Source organism: Chiloscyllium plagiosum, unplaced genomic scaffold (genome assembly GCF_037043375.1).
Source record: "Chiloscyllium plagiosum isolate Xiang-an unplaced genomic scaffold, Cpla_swu_hap1 HiC_scaffold_31, whole genome shotgun sequence".
NCBI lineage: Eukaryota > Metazoa > Chordata > Chondrichthyes > Orectolobiformes > Hemiscylliidae > Chiloscyllium > Chiloscyllium plagiosum.
The window spans coordinates 72,359,815-72,377,834 of NW_028270169.1; positions in this window are offsets into that span (position 1 = coordinate 72,359,815).

Here is an 18,020-nt window from a genome sequence, read left to right on the forward strand (position 1 = left end):
CTTCCAGAGCGGCCTACCATGTGGAACCTTATCAAAGGCCTTACTGAAATCTATATAGAATATGTCTACCACCCTGCCCTCGTCAACATTCCTGGTCACGTCTTCAAAAAAGTCTATCAAAATTTGTCAGGCATGATCTGCCATGCACAAAGCTATGCTGACTGCTCCAAGTCAAACTCTGTCTTCCCAAATGCATGCATATCTTATATCTCCCAACCTTCTCAAGTGGTTTCCAGAAACAGATCTGTATTTCCCAGGCTTTTCTTTGCAGCCCTTCTGAATAAGGGCATTACATTTGCTACTGCTCAGTCTTCCGGGACCTTACCCCTGAACTATCTTCTCTCTCCTCGTGCAGTGCTCTTCGATATATCTGGTCAGGACCAAGAGATCTATCTGACTTTGTGCATTCTAATATGTCCAACAGCACCTCTACTGTGATATGGACTGTACCAAGATATCACAACTAACCTCCCAAAAGTCACAGGTCTTCATGTCTTTCTTCATGATAAACACAGAGGGGAAATTAAGGACCTCACCCTTCTCTTGAGGTTTTACACATGCATGCCCATTTTGGATTTTAAGGCTTCGTATTCTCTCTCTAGTTGTTCTTTTTCTTTACTATACTGAATTTGGATTCACCCTAATCTGCTCAGCCAAGGCTATCTCATACCCCACTTTAGCCCTGCTGATTTCCTTCTTCAGCAAACTCCTGTATCCCCTGTGCACCTCCAGAGATTCCCTTGGTCCCAGCCGCCTGTACTTGAGGGACGCCTCCTTTTTTTCTGGTCAGAGCCTCAATATTTCTTGTTATGCAGGGTTCTCTCTTCCAGCCTCACTTTCCCTTCACCCTCACAGGAACATGCAGACCTTGAACTCGAGCTATCTCACTTTTGAAGCCCTCCCACTTGCCCGGGATCCTTTTACCTGGAAACAAACTACTCCAATCAAGCCCTGCAATCCCCTGCCTAATTCCAACAAAATTCGCCTTGCTCCAATTTAGAACTTGAATCTGTGGGCCAATTTTTGTCCCTACCATAACTATTTTAAAATTAATACAGCTCTAGTCACTTTTCCCAAAATGGTCGCCCACTTACCTCCGTCACCTATCCTGCCCTATTTCCCAACAGGAGGTCGAGTTTGTCCCATCCCGTGTAGGACCCGTTACATGCTGCTTGTGGAAGCTTTCCTGAACACACTCAACAAATTACGTTCCATCTAAGTTCTTAACCCTCTGGAAGTCCCTGTCTATGTTAGGATAATTAAAATCACCTATTATGACAACCCTATTGCTCCTGCAAGTCTCGCCAGTCTCCCTGCATATTTGTTCTTCTAATTCCCATTGATTATTTGAAGGCTTATAATGCAACATCTATAACATTACCACCCCCTCTTACTTGTTTGCATCATTTACAAAATCTCATTGGATATTATCTCAGTTATTTCATCTTCAAATACTAGAGTGATACGCACCTTAATTAGAACTATTGGTATTTAAATTGTTTCCATTTACATCTCTTCCTCGCAGTGACTTTCATATTTGCAGCACCCCTTGTCAAGACACATTGGAGTAATGGAGCTGTAAATGGATGGGAGCTGCACATCCTGTCAGTTCCAACATTGGTTGCAAGTTTCCCCACATTGGGTTGCGAACGAACACAGTGTTACCGAAAACTGCAACAACCTGGGTTTAAATATGAACGAACCAGTGCGGACTGCACAGCTCCCCACGCTGGACATTTAGCCCAGGATTATAGATCAAGCATTGGTGTGGGCTGCACAGAGTTTCACTCTGCACATAGCTGGGTTGCATTCAGCAGGCACTAGCCGGATATACACAGTGCTCCATCCTGAATATGTAATGGATGGGCTGGTCATGTGAGTTGGATTGCGAATGTGAGAGAACTAAACATCTGGCTATGCCTTTATTTTGTGTTTTAATTCTTCTGATTGGACTCTTCAAATCCTGACTCATCTGGTTAGACCCAGCCCTATGGATGAGTCATGGTGACTGTTGTTACAGCATCTGTGTCGGCAACATGAGCAAAAAAATGGAACAGAGGCTGCAGAGAGGACAATCTCCGTAAAATGGAATGAGGGAATCACCATCAGATCAGCCGTGGTCTTAGTAAATGGTGGGGCAGGATTAAATGGACCACTAATGCAACTTATTCATAGATTTCTGTTTATTCCAAGCAAACTCCCCTTCTCTCCCAGTGTCCCATACTGGTGGGGAGTGAGTCACCTCTTCCTGTTCCTGCGTAACAGGATCCTCAGGCCTCAGTAGCCTCCAGATTTCCCTGTGCCCCAGTTTCGAGCAGTTGAATAACTGGCTCCTGTTCCTGTGCCCCAGTCTCGAACAGTTGAATGACTGCCTCCTGATCCCAAGATTGTGAAAATAGATGTCCGCCTCCTGCTCCTGAGTATTCGGTTCCAATAGCTCTGTGCTCATCTGCTGCTTCTGTGGAATTGAGGTGAGCGACTGAATGGCCTCATCACATTCTTTACAGCTTTTTCTTGACTGAAGACCTTTCCCCTGTTTCTGTAAAACACCATCAAAATCTTAATGATGTATTTTTGTATATGACTCTCTGTAATTGAGCAAACAAGCCGACTGGCAGAATTCAGATGCTGAATAGCCTCCTCCTGTTCCAGTGTTATACACTCAAGAGTCAATAGACTCTCAGAGATGTACATCAAGTAAAAAGATCGTTCGGTCTGGTCATCCATACCGTCCAATATCCTAAATTAATCTCGTCCTCCTTGCCAGCAATTGGCCCATCTCCCTCTACACACTTCCTATGCATATATCCATCCAAATGCCTTTTAAATGGTGTAACTGTACCTGCCTCCACCACCTCTTTTGGCTGTTCATTCCATACACACAGCAGTCTCTGTGTGAAAATGTTGTCCCTCATGTCCCTTTTTAAATCTTTCTCCTGTCACCTTAAACCTTTGTCTTCCAATTTTGGACTCGTCTATCCTGGGAAAAGACATTGACTGTTTACCTTATCTATGCCCCCCATGATTTTATAAACCTCTTTAAGGTCACCCCTCAGCCTCAACACTTCAAAATAGTCCCAGCCTATTCAAACTCACCTTGTAACTCTAACCCTCCAACACCTGCAACATTCTTTTAAATCTCTGCTGCATCCTTTCAAGTTTGACAACGCCTTTCCGACAGCAGGGAGACCAGAATTAAGGGCAATATTACAAAAGTGGCCAAACCAATATCCTGTACAGATTTTGTCATGCAAATGTTTCGACTCAAAGCACGCACCAATAAAGGGAAGATCACCAAATGCCTTCATCACTGCGCTATCTACCTGTGACAGCACTTTCAAGGAACGGAGAACCTGCACCACTAGTCTAGCTTTGCTGCCTCACAGGGCAGCGACCTGGGTTTAATTCCATCCTTGAATGACTGGCTGTGTGGTGTTTGCAAATTCTCCCCGTGTCTGCGTGAGTTTCCTCCGGGTACTACGTTTTACTCTGACAGTATAAGGATATACAGGTAAGGGTAGATTGGCCATGCTAAATAGCGCACCGTATCCAGGGATGTGTAGGGGAGGTGGATTAGCCATAGGAAATGCAGGCTCAGACGGATAGGGCATGTGTTTGTCCAGTGGGATATTGTTTAAAGGGTCAGTGTGGCCTCGATGGGCCGAAAAGCCTGTTTCCTAACTGTAGGGATTCGATAATTTCTATGGAGTTCTCCTTCATTGGCAGCTTTCAACAGGGCACTACCTATATGTCTTGACTTGATTTGTCTTCCCAAAATGCAACACCTCACACGTAACTAAAATATACTCTATCTGCCACTCCTCGGTTCACCTAAACAAGCTCCCGTTATAGTCTGAGAGATCATTCTTCACTGTCGACGATGCCACCAAATTTGTTATTATCTACAAACTTACTGACCATACTTCATATACTCAAATGCAAATGATTTGTATAAGTCACAAAATGCAGTGGACCCATTATTGATCTTTGCAGCACGCCACTGGTCACAGGTCTCCAAGGTTAATGAAGAAATGTCCATTGTCACGCCCTGTCTCCAATATTCATGAAAATGTTGGATCTAAATGCCGAGCTCTCCCTGGATCCCAGGCAGTCTAACCTTGTTAACCAGTCTACCATGTAGAACATATTGGTTTTCTTACTGAATTCCATAAAGACAACATCCACTGTCCTGCCGTCGTCAATCATCTTCATCATTTCCTCAAAAAATTACACCAATCGGTGAGAAGTGATCTCCAATGTACAAAGCCCTCTTCAGTCCTTGTCTTTTTAAATGCATGTAGATCCTTTCCCACAAAATCCCCTCCAACAATTTAGTCACCATTGACGTCAGGCTCACCGATCTACAGTTACCTGTTGGTTTCCTTATTTTCTTAAATAATGACACTATGTTAGCAGTCCTCCTGTCTTTTGACACCTCACCTGTAGAAATCAATGATACAAAGATATCAGCAAAATTCTGACCAATCTCTTTCCTAGCTTCCCACAAACATTTGGGATACAACTGATCAGGTCCCAGTGATTTGTTCACCTTTATGTGTTTTAAAATGTCAAACACCTCCTTGTAATATAGACACTTTTCAATGTATCACTATGTATTTATTCATTCTCTCGCACTTGCAACCTCCGCCACAGTAAATACTGAGGAGAAATACTTGTTTAGTATCCCTCCAATCTCCTGTGGTTCCAGACATAGGTAGCCTTACTGATCTTTAAGGGGCCCTGTTCTCTCCCTAGTTAATCTTTTGCCATTAAAGGATCTGTAGAATTTCTTCAATGCCCCGTTAACCCTATTTTTAAAGCCATCTCATGTCCACATTTTTTCTGGCCCGATTTCCGCATTGACTATGCACTTACTTCCCTCATACTCCTCTCGGGATTTACTTTATCTCAGCTCTGTTTACTTGACATATGCCTCCTTCCTTACCTTGATCAAAGCATCAATATATCTAGCAATCTAGAACTCCCTGCACACACGAGCCTTGCCCCTCTCACCAATAGGAACACGTTGGCTCTGGAATCTCTGAAAACAGGTTTTGATGGCCTAGCATTTTCCAACCATCCCTTTACCTGTGAATAGGGTATTCCAATTAGCCTTGCACAGGGCTCACCATCCCTTTCAAAGTTGGCCTTGTTCAAAGTTAGAACTTTAATGTTTACATCAGGTCTTTCCTATTCCAGAACTAATTTAAAATTAATATTTATGCGTAACAGAAAGTTAAAGAAACACTTCCTGCCCCTCTGTAACAGGCTCGAGAGGCTGAATGGGCTCCTCGTGGCCCTCTAATAGACTGGAAAGGCTGAATAGCCTCCTCCTGTCCTTGTTCCCGAAGAAGGGCTTATGCCCGAAATGTCGATTCTCCTGTTCCTTGGATGCTGCCTTACCTGCTGTGCTTTCCCAACAACACATTTTCAGCTCTGATCTTCAGCATCTGCAGTCCTCACTTTCTCCTTGTGTAACAGACCCGAGACATTAAATGAGACAGCAACCCTTGGATTATGAGCAGCCGTTAAACTGTATCTGATGGAGGTCCATCCCTTTTCCGTTACAGAAACACAACCAACACAATATACTCCCGGTCCCCTCTCAGTAACACCTCATATAGCTGCAGCGATACAGTTTTTTGTTTTGAATGATTCTGTTGGCAAAATGTGCTGAAAAATGTATTGCTGGAAAAGCGCAGCAGGTCAGGCAGCATCCAAGGAGCAGGAGAATTGACGTTTCGTGCTTTTCCATCAACACATTTTTCAGCTCTGATCTCCAGCATCTGCAGTCCTCACTTTCTCCTTGTTGTCAAAATGTGCCAATATTCTAGATTTCCACCTTTTCAAGTAGCAACAGCCGAATATGGGCAGAATGGCCTTCTCTTATCCCTCTGTAAGAGGCCCATAGGGACAGAATTGCTTCGGCCTGTTGCTGAGCAGCAGTCTCAATGCTCTGTCTCAAAGTTATGAAAGGATTTGGTAGCAGGGCACTTAAAACCAGGAGTAGCCTCACACTGGTCAATAAGGAATCTAGAAACTTGCCGACCCGACCTTTCTTTATGCAACCGATCTGATATTTTATAACTGCTACTTTCATAAACAGAGTGGAACATATATAGACCCCTGCAGTGTTCTATTAATACTCTCATATCCAAGTTTAAAAAAAGATTTAAAGATTTATGGTCCATTCCATTTTTTATTATCTATTACATCCAAACACAGTAAATGTTCTCTTTTGTAGTTAAATGAAAAGTGATGTGTGGAATTGGTTAATTGAGCCTGTTTGCTCAGTCATGATTTGGAGATACCGGTGTTGGACTGGGGTGTACAAAGTGAAAAATCCCACAACACCAGGTTATAGTCCAACAGGTTTAATTGGAAGCGCACTAGCTTTCGCAGCGACGCTCCTTCATCAGGTGATAGTGCAGGACACACTTCTAAGGCACACAATTCATAGCAAAAATTTACAGTGTGATGTAACTGAAATTACACATTGAAAAATACCTTGATTGTCTGTTGGGTCTTTCATCTGTTCGAATACCATTATAGTTTCACTTCTTTCATGTGTAAACCACAAAACCTTTTTAAAAAAGAAGTTGCATTCTCAGGTTAGCTGTAACAGTGAGTATTAGCTCGACAATATGTTGAAGGTGTTAGCCCCCTGTGTTCTCTGTCTATACCATGATGTTTAGATTGATTCTAATCTGAAAAGTGAGATAACAGAGTTTTACATGAATCCATACAGTTTTGGAGCTCAGAGTTTTACATGAATTCATGCAGTTTTTGAGCAAACTACAATGTAACTCTGCAAGTACAAATTCATCCCACAACATATATGTATGCATGTGGGTCTTTGTCGGTTTGTGTGTCTGTGTCTGTGTTGGGGGGTGTGAGTGTGAGAGATAATGTATATATGTGTGTAGTGATGTAGAGTGTCTTAAATCTGTGACGGGGTGCATGTGTGAGTGTGTGAATGTGTGTGCGTGTCTGGGGTGGCGGGTTTTGACTCTCAGTGAGAGAGAGTGGATATGTGTGTGCATGAGTGTAGAGTGGTCTAAGTCTCTGAGAGGGTGCCGTGTGAGTGTGGGAGTGTGTGTGTGTCTGTAAGGGTGTGTGTGAGTGCCTGCGTACATGTGTGTCCGTATGTAATTGTGTGTATATGAGTGTCTGTGTGTGTGTGTATGGTGCAATGGTGGTCACCTGTAATGTGACATGAACCCAAGGTCCCGGTTGAGGCCCTCCCTATGTGTATCGAAATTAGCTATCAGCCTCTGCTCAGCCACTTTTCGCTGCTGCCTGTCCTGAAGTCCGCCTTGGAGGATGGTCACCAGAAAGTCCGAGGTTGAATATCCCGGACCACTGAAGTGTTCCCCAACTGGGAGGGAACACTCCTGTCTGTTGATTGTTGTGCGGTGCAAATTCATCTGTTGTCGTAGCCTTTGCTCTGTTTCCCAGTGTTTGTTCAGTGACTGTGACTAATGCCAATCTCCATGGATTCTAATTATTCCAGTGGAGGGTTTCCATCTTTAAATGGTAAATAGGCGCCGTTCAATGTGTTATTCCATAACATGAGCGGGAGCATGACCGACAGCACTGACAGTGATCAGCAGATTTGGAGAGAGGGGGAGGAGAGATCAGAATCTGAGAACATTAGACTGGAATGTTCCAAAAATGGATTATAATCTGGGAATATTAGACTGGCATGTTCCAACAATAGACAGGAGTTTAACCATTTATGTTTGGTATCTTTCTGCATTTAATTGGTGGCCATTATCAATGTGGATCTTTTTCGCTCTTCTCATTATTCAATATTTTTATTATCCTTTCCTGGCTGTCGTCGGTGTTCCTGGTAAGTGTCACCGTCCAGATTTTTCTTTCTATAAACGAGTTATGACTGTATTACTGGTCTTTCATATAGTCTACACTTCTTGTCCCAATTATCTTCCTGTTGAAACTCTCGATCCATATATTCACTCTACAGACCACTACTAACTACATCAATTAATGTGTTCAATTCCTGTCTCCCTCTCTGCTCTGACATTGTTACTCATGGGTCTCGATGTTGACCTACTCAGTTTTAGCGGAGAACTACAATTTATTGTATCATTGCCTTTGTTATTTAAATATTAACAGCATGGAAATAATTCTCTACTGTTCTGGTTACAAAGTCCACTTTCTTCCACTGTTTCCCTCCCATCCCTGGCCAATATCTGCGGCTGAAGCAGACAAGTCACAACTGTGGGTGATCCCTTTGACCATGAGCTGATTCCTGACACCATACCCTGATCATTTTTAACTTGAAATACTCACCACTCCAGAATATATCTCACTGGCGTATTCCATCTCCTGTTTGAACCTTAAGCTATGAAGTATAGTCTTAATGAAGCCAAAAGTCTGCCGCTGACGATCCGGCTTCAAACCTGCCGAAGCAAATCTGATTCGAACTCACACCAAACTCTCATCCATCTGTCATTCACGTGCACGCTGATGTATATTGCTATTGTGTCTGGCAATGCCTTTATTTTAACATTCTCTAACACTTTACCTCATCTGTCCATGAAACTTCTCTCGTTCTCTCTCTGTTGATTAACAAAAAGCCTGCCAGTTGTTCTTATTTAAAATAATTTCCTCCATGTGCGTTCCTTCTCAAACAATTAGTTTCGCATTCAACCACGCCTATAGCGCACACACACGCACTCTCCCTCAGTTTCTGATGAACACTCACACACACAGCAAATCTTCCCATTGTAGGCAGTAATCTGATGCGAGTATGGTCTGCATATGATAGTAAAGTTTACAATACTCTCTATGCTGGTCAGATAGTGCAGTTTACTGAGCAACACGCTAGCATGGTCTGCACAGCTCTCCATGCTGGGCTGTCATCTTGTCCCAGTTTATGTTGTTTGTGGTGTTCTGTCGAGCTGATTCAGAATTTGATGTAACAAACCATTCCAGCTGATCTGACAATGCCTTTATTCGATGTTCTCATTCTTGAAAGTTTTCTGTCGAAGATCTCAATTCTCCAGTTAGTCCCACTGCCCTGTCTTTTTCCCCATATTTCCACAACATCTTCTCAGTTAATTAACTGTCTCTTTCTGTCTTTAATGTGAATCTTTCTGTCCCTCTGTATCTTTCCCTGGCCTTTGCTTTTGCCTCCCTAGTGTATCGAGTGTTGGCATTGTGAAGCTGAGAAACAGTGAAATGGTGTTTATCAGGCTGTTGTTCACTTCCCGGTATGTCCCATGTGATGGTCCATGGACAGGGGTGTTTCAGAAGTTATGAGTCACATCCTTGTAACTTGGTCTGTACCTGAATTTGTCCCTCTCAGGTGATCTTGCGATCAGTAGCACGAGAAAGCCCCTAGAGAAAAGGACCAGGCATCTAAATTGTGTGACAATGCTGTCACTTTAAAAGAAAAGTTATTTTCTCCTTTTTTGAAAAATAAGTGATCCTAAAGGACAAATCGCCTGCTGAAAACGGCTCAAGTAAATAACTTACGATGCTTTTAGGGTTTTTAATAAATAGTAGTAACAACGGCCTACTAACTTATCCCCAGCTGCTAATCTCTGAAACCTGACTTCGTGCTGATTCCGCCTGGATTGGAGAACTGTATGCAAGAATGTATGTCTGAATGTACCTTTTTGCCAAGGGGTGTGTTTATGGGATGTTAGTATACTGGAACAGTTCATCTGTAGAAGGTACTGTATCCATCATTCGGTTAAGGTTTCCAATAGTTAAATTATTCTAAATTCCTCGTCATTTTGAATGGATTTTCATTAGAGTGTTTAAATATATTGTGTTTTGCTTAATGGTGAGTAGTTTGACTAGTAACATCACATCTGGAACTCCCACTACACATCTACCTTTAAAATAAGAATGGTTTGGCATCCAAGCTACCCTCTTAAAATAGTTTGAGGCAGTCTGGTTGGTCGATAGCAAAATGGGGACTCTTGTCTTGGTTCTAAATCGATAATAACAAATTCGGTTTAGAATTACAATCCCTACAGTCTGCAAATAGGCCATTCGACCCAACAAGTCCACACTGAGCCTCCGAGGAGTAACCTACCCAGATCAATTCCTTTACCCTATTATTATACATTTACCCCCACTAAGGCTCCTAACCCACACATCCCTGAAAATTATAAACAATTTAGCATGGCCAATTTACCTGACATGCACATCTTTGGATTGTGGGAGGAAACCAGAGAATAAGGTCATGCAGACACTGGAGATTATGCACTGGGAGGCTATTGCGTCCAAAGGTCGTGTATGGTAGCTGTTAGTATCTTTTGTTGTGGATGTTGAATTCGGTTGGTTTAAACAGTGTTTTGTGCATAAAGATACTTCAGTCATTAAGAGTTCTCTGGGTGTGGAGGAAGTGAAGTTGGCGGTTTTACAAAAGGTAATGAAGGCAAAGCTGTAGGAATTGACCGACTAGCTGGAGTTGGGGTTGTGTTTGTCTGTGAGAAAATGAGAGATAATTACAGCTATAGCTCGGCAATTACATTTAGTGGAAACGCCATCAGAGTCTTTGGAAATGGCTGGAATTCAATTTCAAATCAGGCACTTTGAACATGAGAAGGAATTGAAACAGTTTGAATTATGATGAAAAGTAGAAATAAAAGAAAAGGAAATGAAGAAGAAAGAGAGAAAAGGACAGAAGAAAAACAGAGAGTTTCAACTTTAAAAGTTAGCAATTAGAGAGGAAAGTTGACATAGAAGGCGGAGATGAAGGTAGAAGGTCGGCAGGATGAGGAGGATACTGAGGTTGAACAACCCTATTGTAACCAATGGTCCAATGGGGCTCTGTTTAAATGCATCCAGGCATTATCTAAATTTGATGAGACGGATGGGGAAGCCTTTTGAATTTTATTTGAGAAAGTGGCTAAACAAATGCAGTGACCAGTGACCATGTGGATTTAGTTTATCCAAACAAAGCTGACAGGTATTTGCATCCCTATCGGAGGAGGTATCTGGCCAGTATGAGGAGGTGAAGAAAGCCATCTGAAGTGCATATTAGCTTGGGCCAGAAGCTGACAGACAGCATTTCAGGAATCTAAAAAAGGGTCCCTGGTTAAACGCACATTGAGTTTGAAAGGATCAAACAAAGTAATTTTGAAAGGTGGGTAAGGGTATTAAAAACAGAGAAAACCTATGACACTCTTAGAGAGATTCTTATTTTGGTGAAGTTCAACAATTAACTTCCTGCAGTCGTGAGAAGTCATGTGGAAGAGCAGAGAGTTAAAATGGCAAGCTTAGAAATGGCTGATGATGATGATTGGGTTCAGAAATCAAAGATTGGTTTATTTGAGAGGTTGTGAAGAATGTGTGAGATCTTCTTAAAACACATACCTGTGAGAGTAAGATCAACTGGCATAGGCAAGGAATAGCAGGTAAAGAGGTTAGAGCATTAAGAGGTACAGAAGTATGTAACTCTTTTATGATGAGACATGATTAGATATGTCTTTCAGAAGGACTATTGGAGAGATGAGAAGTGCTCCGTTATGTGACGTGTGTTTGGAGTGTCCAGTCGAAATATCAACAGATGCCTTGAGCTTAGTGTTGGTGTTACAACATTTCAGCATTTAAATTGCGAATAACATACATGAGACAAACCTTTATCACTGATCGTGACCCGGTAAAGTTTTTGCAGAAGTCTAGGGAGAAAAATGCCAGTCTGTTTCGATTGAGCTTATTATTGCTGCCATTCAGTTTGAAATTACACAGGTGACAGGGCGAGAAACCCTACGTTTTGACACGTTGTGGAGACTTGGCAGGAATAAAATGCCTGAAATCGAAACTAGTTGTGAACATTTATGTACTCACAGTCAATGTAATGTATATGCATTTCAGTCTACTAATAGAGGAAGATTAGGAGATCTAAAATGAATCCACCGTTGTATATTGATGGATTATTGTATTAAAGATGGAGTTGTGAGAATTCTATCACTGTAAAAAGGTTATTTTCTCTTGTTTTTTTTTGAAGAGAAGTTTTATAGGCAGAGGTGCAGAACTTCTGACTGAAAACAGTTTAAGTAAATAACTGAGATTTTAGGTTTCATTAAAACGGTGGTAACAATGGAAGGGCAGTGGCCAGCTCTCCCAAACCAGGTTTTCTCATTTTGTTTTTTGCTGCAGCATTCAGAAGCTGCTGGGGATCCCAAAAAGGTTGAAATTTTAATACATGATCCCCAGCTGCTTTTCTCTCTTGAGATCTCTGTTGATATTGTTTCCCCCTGGATTGGAAAACTGCTGTAAGGATTTGTATTTGAATATATCTTTGTGCCAAGCGGTGTAAACCAAGAAGGTATGGTATCTATTGTTTGTCTAAGTGTTCCAACATATAAGCCATCCCGAAATGTTCTTTTCTTTGATTGTATTTTAACTAAAGCATTTGAATAGATTATATTTTGCTTAATGTCGAGTGGTTTGACCAGTCACAACATATCTGTAAGGCACACTTCCCATCTATATTCAAAATAAGGAAAGGTTTGGATCTAAGCGGCCTTCTTACAATATTTTGCGGGGATCTGGTCTGGTTCACAACACTTGTACCGAGGGGTTTCTGACTGGCTCCTGTTATTGAATATTTAGTGGAGGGGCTGGGGATGGTTTGCTGGAGGTTGTGCTGTAAGTTGCCTCAGACATTCAGGGAGACCTGAGGATTTGGCGACCCAACTCTGGATGGAGCATGGGGACTGCAGTTACAACATCTGAGCCTGCAACATGAACAACAAATGGAGCAGGGGCTGCAGAGAGGGGAAGCTCTGAAACCACGGAGTGAGTGTGTGTGGGGAAAGGGATCTGCTGTATCCGCCCCGGGTTTTCCAGGACCAGCTTCCCAAGCTCCACTTGACCCAGGAGCAGAGTGTGAGGGGATCCTGACTGAACAAGGAGCTGGTCACAGAGCGGTGTCACCTCCTTCAACACGACCTGCAGCTTCACACTGGGGGGGAGGATGGTGCTGCCAGTGGCTGTTAGGGTCACTGTTTCATTCAGCTTCTATGATCCAGAACTTTCCAGGCAGGACTAGGTGACATATGCATCATTTCCCAGTATCTCAACATCAATGTTAACCATTCGATGATGGAGGATATAAATGATGGATGAGAAGCACTGTTTCTCCCACAGCAGGGAGCTGACGGGTGTATCCTGTATAATGGGATTCCCAATGGTGTATATGGCATCTGCAGAGTATCCATGTCAATGGGGAGAGGTAGAGGAACTGAAGCTCACTCTCCCTGTTAATGTTACAGCGTGCCCATGCACAGTACATCATGTTGGTGAATATCCCCTGCCCTGGCAGCAGTCACGGTCTCTTCATTCAGAAGCAGTCAGCCATTCCCATCGTCATCGGGTCTTCACGTAGAAAGAATTGAATATATCTTGGATAATTTACGTCCCCTTGATGCACGTTTCAAAACACCATCCCCACCACCAATCAACCACATCAAAGTATTCCATGTGTACGGAGAGCAATGGGGTCACTTGGAGTGTCTGGGAGCTGACGATCAGGGATGGAGCAAAACCTGCCATGTCTGAACGGATCTGAGTGAACCCCCTAGTACACAGTATCAATAAGTCCTGTAATCCCTCTCCATGTAAGTAACATATTGCTTTCTATTATTCCAGTAAATGAAATGACAGTTTATATCATCTTAAATTCCACCTGCCAAACTATTAGCTATTGCCTTTACCTCTCTGAATCTATTTGCAGACTCTCCACCTTCTCTTGATAATTTAATCTCTTGCTGACCACAGCGACATCACCAAACTCAGCATCTGAATATCTATTCCATCCTCCTGATCATTAATATAGATTGTAAATAGTTGAGGACCAGCGCTGGTCACTATGTGACCCTACTGGTTACATTCTCTCTAACTGAGTGAGACTGATTTATCCTGAGTGCCTGCATCCTGTATGATACACATTCCTCACCCATTCCTTTCCAACAAAGTAGAAGAGTTGAATAAGAACAAGGAGCATCTGTGAGGAATCCAACCCCTCGATGAGGCTGATGTCTACACGGCCTCAGTTCCACTTTCCTGCTATCTCTCCATCCTAAAACTCTAGTCTCTTGTTCTAGATTGCGACACGTGAAAAAAAATCCACTCCACATCTACACAATTACTTTTAGCATTTTGCAGACCTCAATGAGATCTCCTTTCATTCTTATAAACTCGAGAGTATAGGCCTAAACTGCTCAATTTCTCTTCATAAGACAACAATGCAAATATGGAATCAATCTAATGAAGCTCTTCTGAATTGCCTCCAATGGAAATACCTCATTCTGCAGGACACCCAAACTGTACTCCAGTTGCAGCCTCACTAATGCCTTGCATAGCTACACCAACACACCCTACCTTTCTACTCTATGCTTTTATAAATAAACGCTGAAATTATGCTTGCATTTCTCATTACTTGCAGTACCCGCAGGCATGTTTTCTGTGATATGCAAGAAGACACCCAGATCCCTCTGCACCTAAACACTTTGAACTTTCTCTCCATTTGGATAATAATTTGTCTTTCTATTATACTGGCCAACTTGAATAGCCCCATATTTATTAACTTTAATTTTCCTTGCCAAACGTTGGCCCATTCATCCAAAGTATCCATATAGTCTTAAATCTCTTGCATCATCATTCCGAATTAATTTCCTATCAATGCGAGTGTCATCTGAAAATGTGGCACCGTATTTTCTATCCCATCAACTGAGTACAGTAATACCATCGATTGCAAATGGTTGAGACATGAGAACTGAAATCAACGGCACCCCACAAAATGCATTTGGCAAAAGAAAATGACACATTTATTCCATCTGACTCCATTTTGTTGGTTAACCAATCCTTCATGCAAGCTAATAAATTACTCTTAAACTCATGTGGTCTGATCTTACCACTTACTCTTCGGAGAAGCGACATATCCGATGCCTTCAGGAAGACCAGATATGTTCCATCACCAGGATTCCCACGATCCATATTGTTTGTGACATCTTCAAATAACTCAAGCAAACAATTCAAACACGATTTAGCCTTCGTAAAACCATGTTGACTCGAACGAATTGTGTTTTTTTTCTTTGCAAATGTCCTGAACAATGGACTCTAACCATTTGCCTTAAATTACAATAGTTTATTGTTACACTTTAGTCCCTAATGTATACCATTATTATAAGTTCTTCCCTTTCGAAACCCTTTGCGTTTTCTTTGAATTCCTATTTAATGGGCAAACGTTTTTACACAGCTCCAAATGCCGTGTAGGAGCCCTGTGTGGCTGAATGGACTCATCATCCTTCTGGTGTACAAACTCGATGGGCTGATGTCTTTCTGGTGTTCCCATGTTGCCATCTCCAAGGCCAGAATGACTTCCTCCTGTTGATGCTTCAGAGGATTGGGAGATTATGGAATCTTCCTGTTGCTGTGTAACATTTTGAGGGGCTGATGGGTCTTCTCATACTTCTCCATAACAGATGGATATACTGAACAGTCTCCTCATGTTCAAAGTTTGTGCGAAGATTTGTAGCTCGGGTGCTCGTTGTTGTGGTTCTGTTTGCCGAGCTGGAAGTTTTTGTTGCAAACGTTTCGTCCCCTGGCTAGGCGACATCATCAGTGCTTGGGAGCCTCCTGCGAAACGCTTCTTTGATGTTTCCTCCGGTGTTTATAGTGGTCTGTCCATGCCGCTTCCGGTTGTCAGTTTCAGCTGTCCGCTGTAGTGGTTGGTATATTGGGTCCAGGTTGATGTGTTTGTTGATGGAGTTTGTGGATGAATGCCATGCCTCTAGGAATTCCCTGGCTGTTCTCTGTCTGGCTTGCCCTATGATAGTAGTGTTGTCCCAGTCGAATTCATGTTGCTTGTTGTCTGCGTGTGTGGCTACTAAGGATAGCTGGTCGTGTCGTTTCGTGGCTAGTTGATGTTCATGTATGCGGATTGTTAGCTGTCTTCCTGTTTGTCCTATATAGTGTTTAGTGCAGTCCTTGCATGGTATTTTGTACACTACATTAGTTTTGCTCATGTTGGGTATCGGGTCCTTCGTTCTGGTGAGTTGTTGTCTGAGCGTGTCTGTTGGTTTGTGTGCCGTTATGAGACCTAGGGGTCACAGTAGTCTGGCTGTCATTTCAGAGATGCTCCTGATGTATGGTAGTGTGGCAAGTCCTTTTGGTTGTGGTGTGTCCTCGTTCCGTGGTCTTTCTCTTAGGCATCTGTTGATGAAGTCTCCTCATGTATCCCGGAGATGGGACCGAGGGATTGATTGGTCTTCTCTTGTTCCCGTACAACAACCACGTGTCTAAATTAACTCTTCCTTTTTCATGAAAGAAGTCTCAGATAGTTTTTATCCTTATCCAATTCCCTTACAATAGGCTCGGTGGGTCTGAATGGCCTCCTGTTATCCCAGTGTAACAATCTCTAGTCACTGTGTGACCTCTTCCAGTTCCTATGTTACAGACCTGAGGAGGCTGAATGGACTGATCCTGTTGCTGTTTAACAGGATACTGATGCAGCATGGCCTACTGTTATAGGCTCGAGTGGCTGATTGGCCTACTTCTGTAAATGTATATCAGGCTCCAGGGGCTGACTAGCCTCGTCCTGTTTTGATGAAACAGGCTCGAAGGCCCGAATATCCTCCTGTTGTTCCTGTGTAACAGGCTGGAGAACGGAATGGATTCCTCCACTATCTGTGTAATTCGCTTCACTTGTTGACTCCTTCTGAGATCTATGTTGAAAAAAGATCATCCTTATTTTTTGTAAACTCCAATGGCTGCTGGGTCAAGCTGATCATCCTTTCGTTATAAGGTTGCACCTAAATTGCAGGAATCAGTTGAGGGAACCATCTCTGAGCTGCTTCCAATATAATAACATCCTTTCTTCATTGAAAAGATTTAATCTGTACACACTACTCCAGATGTGATCTCATTAAGACCCTGTACAGCAGCAGCAACACTTTACCAGCCTGTTATAAGTTTCCCACCCAGGTTAGAGCTGTCCCAGCTCACTGGGGGAATATAGAGCATTGTTGGAAGGTCATTGTCCTTCTCTACACCATTGGCATAACGGGAGATCTGGAGAAGTTAAAGTTTGAGAAGATCACAAATGATGTGGCGAGATGATATCCACCATTAATCTCCCCAGAGCCCACGTCGCTCAGATTCCACAGAATCTAGTAAGGTGGAGCGCAAAAACAGCAAGGAGGAGCAAACATTGATGGGAGTTATATATCAAAGTGAAAGCTGCAATACAAATGCTGGACATGTTATAAAACAGGAAATGAGATATACACATATGTGGGTACTCCAGTAATAATGTACTGTTTAAATTATATCTAAACTGTGTTAACCCAATTGAATGCTGATGCTGGGGAAAATGGATTTCGCGACCACGTGTGAGATGGTTTGCATTAACATTATGTCGAGCACTGAGCTCGAGATCAGGTTATTTAGGAATTGGTGTTGAGTGAGCAGAAGAGCTAATTGAAATTTTTGCTGGAAAGGATCTTTTGGGAACAGTGACCACAATGTATTGGTTTTCTTTTGTGCTGTTTGAGTACACGGCAGTTTTTGTTTTATTTGAAGTAACCGTTATAAATATGAGTCATGCAGCCATAAAAGTGTGAGGAGAAAGTGTGGACTACAGATGCTGGAGATCAGAGTCGAAGAGTGCGGTGCTGGAAAAGCACAGTCAGGCAGCATACTAAGAGCAGATAACTCGATGTTTCGGGCATTAGCCGTTCATCAGGAATGAAGCTTCTGGGCCAAGAGGGCTGAGAGATAAATGAGAAGAGGGTACAGCGAGGGGAGGTAGATGGGATTGTGATAGGTAGATGAAGGTGGGTTGAAAGTAATAGGTGATGAAGAGAGACAAAACGCCTCATCTACTGCATCCATTAAACCCAATGTGGTCTTCTCTACATTGGCGAGGCAGGAGGTCAACTTGTGGATCATTTCAGAGAACATCTCTGGGACAGCCACATTGAACATCTCCATCGCCTTGTAGCTGAGCACTTTAACTCCCCTTCCCATTCTGC